This window comes from Colletotrichum spaethianum, assembly GCF_022836535.1.
Source record: "Colletotrichum spaethianum MAFF 239500 DNA, contig32, whole genome shotgun sequence".
Classification (NCBI taxonomy): domain Eukaryota; kingdom Fungi; phylum Ascomycota; class Sordariomycetes; order Glomerellales; family Glomerellaceae; genus Colletotrichum; species Colletotrichum spaethianum.
Window position 1 is genome coordinate 443,020 of NW_026054802.1, and position 6,473 is coordinate 449,492.

Below are 6,473 nucleotides of genomic sequence, written 5' to 3' on the forward strand. Positions count from 1 at the left end.
GACAAGTCTATCCTTCGCACGAGTCAGACAAGACAATCCAGACAAGAATCTGATGGACGTATTAGAGATACTCTTAGACAAGATACCCCTCGTACAGCGGGCACTTGGCCCAGGTTTTCAGGGGGAGATTATGCTTCGTACGCAAGTCACCCAAGCGTGCAGAGGTGTACCAGAGCTAGAAACTGCTCTAAGCAATCTTAAAGCACATCACACATGCGAACAATTCTTTTCTAGCCTAAGAGCATCACTACAAGTCGCTTTAGACAGGAAGTCTATGTCGCACGACATCAACTTTGTGGATAGAAGATACTCTAACAACAAGAGTTACCCACGACCATCGTACAATAGACCGTCAGACAACAGAGGATCTTCTCGACAACCTTGGAAAGGTCAACCTTCATCACGACCTAGGTTTAATCGTGCAATATCTAAGAAAAGATGTTTTGTGTGCAAGAAGGAGGGTTGTTGGTCTACGAATCATTCGGACGAAGAACGTAATCGTGCGAAAGACCAATACCTTCAGGCATGCGGTATACTTGAACAAGAACCACAGAGAGATTTTGCCTCGTACCTTCTTGACTTTGAAGGAGAAAACCCAGTGGACGAATCGTGCGATGAGGAGGGAGAATTCACAGGAGATGAAGAGACATCAGCTTTCCTAATGTCTTCTTCATTCTTCCATCGCACGACAGGGGAGGATATTTTTTCATTACCAAAGACGTCAAAGGCCTGTCAATTCTTGTTGCACGATCCTTATATCTCATCGTACCAAGGGGAACTATGGGATACAGGAGCAGCGAAGTTCTCTACCGTAGGGAAACCTCAAGTGCTTGCATACCTACGGGAGAACCCTTGTACGGCAATATCCTGGGGACCAGGATCAGCAAACGTACGATTCGGGGCAAATGACTCAATCACATCGGTTGGCACTATGGAAATGGAGAATCAGCTTGGAAAGGTTACGTATCACATCCTTGATGCTCCTACTCCGTTCCTGTTTTCATTGTACGATGCAGACAGGTTAGGTGCATATTTCAACAACGTCGACAACGTGATTGTACGGCAGGATGGAAAACCTATCCCAGTCGTACGGAAATGGGGTCACCCATTCTTCAACCTTAGTCGCACAGAGGCCAGCATGTTCTTCACAGAAGGACAACTCCGAAGGCTTCACAGACGATTTGGACATCCTCGTACGGACCGTCTTTACCACCTCCTGAAGAAGGCTGGGCATCACAACATTGACATCAACATTCTAGAAAAGGTCCAGAAGTTTTGTCATCATTGTCAATCGCACGACTCAGCACCGAAGAGGTTTAAGTTCACACTTAAAGACGAAAGCTACTTCAACTATGAGATAGTTGTGGATGTCGTACGACTAAGAGACAAGAACGCCTTACACGTTATCGACACAGAGACAAGCTTCCAAGGAGCCACCTTCCTGAAGTCCTTATCTGTACGAGATACGTGGAATGCACTTTGCAAGTGCTGGATCAGCACGTACATTGGTCCACCAGACCATATCGTACATGACCCAGGTACAAACTTCGCATCAGCAGAATTCAGGAACTATGCCGACATCATGGGCATATCGTGCGAAGAAATGCCAGTAGAAGCCCACTGGGCAGTAGGCAAGATAGAAAGAGCTCACGCTCCTCTGAGGCGTGCGTACGATATCTTGTATGCTGAGCTTGGGCACAACACGGACGAGGAAACCATCCTCCAGATGGCTGTGAAGGCATTGAACGACACAGCTGGTCCGCACGGCATCGTACCTACACTACTTGTCTTTGGTACATATCCAAGGATTAACAAGGACTCACCTCCATCGCCCGAAATCACCCAAAGGGCAGAAGCAATCCAAAAGGCAATGAAAATGCTTCAGAGCATTCGTGCAGAAGTAGAGATCAATCGTGCGATCAACACCAGAAATGGCCCTAACCTCCAGAGCATACTATCACTACCGATCCAGAGTGAGGTTCTAGTATGGAGAGAAAACAAGGGATGGACTGGACCGTACAAAGTCCAGGCTATAGAAGGCCATACGGTGACAGTCAAGATGGTCAATGGTCCTACACAGTTTCGTGCGACACATGTCAAACCATACCATCAAGACACAGCACAGTCAGATTCAGATATCGCACGACCTATTCCTCAGAAACAGCCAAACAAGAGAGGAAGACCAAAGAAAGGCCAGAGAAGGGCTGTACGACAATCACCACGTACTAATCAGGCATTTCTATCTCAGAAAGAAAAAGACCACAAGGAGTTAGCAGAAAAGTTACGGCTTGACAATGTGATTACAACACCAGGTGCTCCGTACGAAGAGTCAGACCAAACAGAGATAGACAACCTTATTAACCAGGGAGTCTTTACCTTTGTACCGTACAATCCAAAAGAGCATGACCACCTCCGTATCTACAAGACACGGATGGTACGAGAGATCAAGAACTTGTCATCTAAGCCGTACGAGAAGTCAAGACTTGTCGTACAAGGGTATGGGGACTGGGAGAAAGAAGAACTCTTAACCCAGGCACCTACTATCCAACGGATGAGCCAAAGGCTCATACTTGCGATTGGACCTACCCTCGTGCGAGACTACAAATGCAAAGGGGAACTCAGAGACATAACCCAGGCATATACACAATCGGACGATCGTCTAACCAGGACGATTATCGCACGACTACCCAAGGAGTTAGAAGACAAATACCCTAAGAACACACTTCTCCATATCTTGAAACCACTATACGGCCTAGCAGAGTCAGGCCTATACTGGTACAAAACCTATTCTGAGCATCACAAGAAAGATCTGAAGATGACAGAGTCAACGTACGATCCATGCTTGCTGTATACAACAGAAGGACCGGATACCTTCGGGATTACAGCTATACAGACAGACGATACACTTAGCTTTGCTACACCTGCCTTCTCCCAGAGAGAAGAAGAAGAGCTGAGAAGGAAAGGACTTCGTGCGAAACCAAAGACCACCTTATCGCCCAACAGTGAAATTGACTTTAATGGGGGAAGGATTCAATCGCACGATGACCATATTACCTTTACTCAAAAAGGCCAGGCAAAGCACCTGAAACTCGTTGATCCTGATGCGCACGATGCACATCAGCAGTATGTTTCCCAAAGGGCAAGAGGAGCATACCTCGCATCTATCTGTCAACCAGAGGCATCATACGACCTGTCAACTGCAGCCCAAACTAAGGAACCTGGTAAGAAGGATATTGAAGCTTTGAATGTACGACTTCAGTGGCAAATCGATAACTCTACACGAGGTCTTACATATATCCCTCTTGATCTCCATCGTGCGAAGATGTATATCTTTACAGATGGATCATTTGCAAACAACTCAGATCTATCGTCACAACTTGGATTTGTTATTATACTAGCTGAGGAAACAGCTCGCACGACAACAGACTTCCAGATCAAAGGAAACATTATACACTGGAGTTCAACAAAGTGCAAGAGAGTCACACGAAGCGTACTTGCAAGCGAGTTGTACGGGATGACCACAGGATTTGATAGTGGGATATCCCTTAGTACGACACTCACCAAGATCCTTCATACATTACAACTCCCAAGGATTCCAGTTATCATCTGTTCAGACTCACGATCTCTATATGAGTGCCTCGTACGACTAGGCACAACAGATGAAAAGAGGCTTATGATTGATATTATGAGTCTACGTGAGTCGTACGAAAAGAAAGAGATCTCAGAAGTGAGATGGATTGATGGGAAAGATAACCCTGCCGACGCCTTCACCAAGAAATCGCCAAACTCAGCACTTAGACAATTGATTACAACAAACACATTAAGGATTCGAATCGAGGCGTACGTTGAAAGATTAGGAGAAAACACTTGACAATTAATTCGTACGACCTCACCGCCGTACGTAACCAACTATCTGAAAACGAAGTGTAACCTCAAGAAGGTATCTGATATACCTGACCACTACCAATGCCGATCTCAATGTCGGATCGTACCTCCACCATATCCACAACCTTCCCGAATTACCATATCGTGCAATCCATCTGATTGTCGTACGAGATTTCAGGGAAGAGAAGTTGTGCGATTACTCCTTGTCGATAACCATGGGGCTGGCAGAAGTGCCAAGGAAGCGACCGCCCTTGCCGACGTTCTTGCCAAGCTTGCTGCCAGGCGTACGAGGCTCACGAGCATTGGTGACGTTGGGAGCCTTGTAGTTGCTGGGGCCGCCGTTGTCATCATCGTCATCATCATCGCCCGGGTTGTCGGACGAATCAACATCTCGACCGCGGTGGGTGCAGCGAGCGCCGTGCGACTGCTAGACGCACTCGGCGCAGGCGCCACCCTGAAAGGTGGGAATGCGGGTGCACTGGCGGAAGCGCGGGGAGTCAGTAGTCGCGCATTTATTGCCACAGGCAATGGCCGCACGACCACGAGACTGAACCAAGACCGCAAGGAAGTAGCCCTGGCGGCGGATGATGCTGGCAACAAACTGCTGGACAGAAGTGTTGCTAGTGACGCGGATCTCGATATCGCGCGACGGCATGTTGATGATGAGACGCTCCTCATCCTGCAGTCAAGGTTAACGTACGAAGACAAGGTAAGGACAAAAGCAACGTACGTTGATGGCCAGAGCCAACAGAAGAGCGCGATTGTTGGCGTTGCCAGTCGGAAGACGAAGCCAACGACCACCGGACGCATCGGTATGCATGCCGATGTTGCCGAAGATCGAACCACCGGTGGCAGCGAGAGACATGATGGATTGATCGTGCGAGGTGCTACTGATGAATCAGTAAGAGGAAACGTACGAGAGGAAATCCTACGTACAAGTAGTTGTTGTTGGAGTTGATTGAGGAAGAAGGGGAAGATCGTCGTTGATCGATTGTATGAGAAAACGACGCGTGCGAAGGGTGAAGAAGAAAAGAAAAGAGGAAAAGAAAAACAAGTGAGAAGGGTTTTAAATACCTAAGGTTACCGTACGAAGGAAGGAAGGTACGTTAACAGCAGGAGCAGAAGTGAAGTCAACGAGGAAGGAGGGAACTTCACCAACACGTGACTTGCCTGCTCAACCAGGCAAGAAGGGAATGGACAGTTGCCTGGAGTTTTGATATTGGTGATTTATCGTACAACGCAAGTGGCCTAACCCACAGGGTTGTACGATGAGGTTATTGATGTCACAATCAGCGCAACCTGATTGGACACCGCAGGGAGTCGTGCAGTCACAAAAGAAAAAGTTGTGAGTGTTGGAATAACAGCACCAGCTGGTTGTACGACACGCACGACTCAGGGACACACATCATGGCAGAGGGCACAGACTGGATATTCGGCCCTCGGTTATCCATTGAGGGGATCAAAAGTATATTCATGCCGAACTGACTCAGGGACGTACAAGATCATATATCTCGTGTACAAAAGCCAAGTCTTGTAGTTAGGCAGATAATCACGGAAAATACATCTTTGGTTCACCCTAACTTTAACCCGAGTACGATCGTACAAACGGGTTCTCTCAGGAAGAGAGAATCCATTCAACATTATTATTTAAAAATCTTAAGTATTAAGCAAAATATTATTTAGTTTTATACTAAAGCTTTTATCTAAGCTAGCTTAAAAAGTAATTTAATAACTAATATTTTTACTTATATATTAATTATATTAAATACTTTTTTTTATTATTTTTAAATAGCCTTTTTTATATTAGTATTTAAGATATATATTTAGTATATAACCTTAATATTTAAATTAGCTATTATTAGAAAAAGTTTATTATTAGTTTATTTAAGATTTATATTAATAATAAATTTATTAAAAGCAAAAATCTTTAAGGTATTTAGGATCTTATTAAAATATTTAGGTTTACTTTTTTCTATTTATTTAGGTCTATCTAAGTTAATAAATTCTTAGATATACTTTAATTTTACTTTAAGCTAAAAAGTTATATACTATAAGGGCTAATTACTTTACGTCTTAAGTTTCCTTATAGCTTTAACAAAAATAAATATATTAAAAATATTAGTTTAAGAAAATAGAGATAATTCGTTTAAAAGAGATTTTCTAGCTTATAGTATACTTTAAATATAGTGGTTTAAGGGTATAATATAAGCTAAGCTTATAATTGTTATAGAGTCACTACTTAGGGTAAAAAAGATATAAAAAAAACGGCTTAGATTTCTATGTATAGGATTGCTTTGTTTAAAACGAATAAATACGTATCCTGTGTGGTGGATCTACACAAAGGGACCAGACTAATAGTTAATCCGGGCCCGGCGCAAATCTCACAAGGCTGCGCGATGCGCGTGAGGGCATCGCGACAATAGTATTTTACAACGCTATTAAGAAGAACAGTTTATAAAGTCACCCAACATTAAGGGACTGTTTACTGACTTGTGCAGGTTGGCAACACGGCCGGCTACACAGACGCAACCTGGCGAGCAGACATTCGTCTAGCCAAAGAGGCGCACATCGGTGCCTTTGCTCTTAAC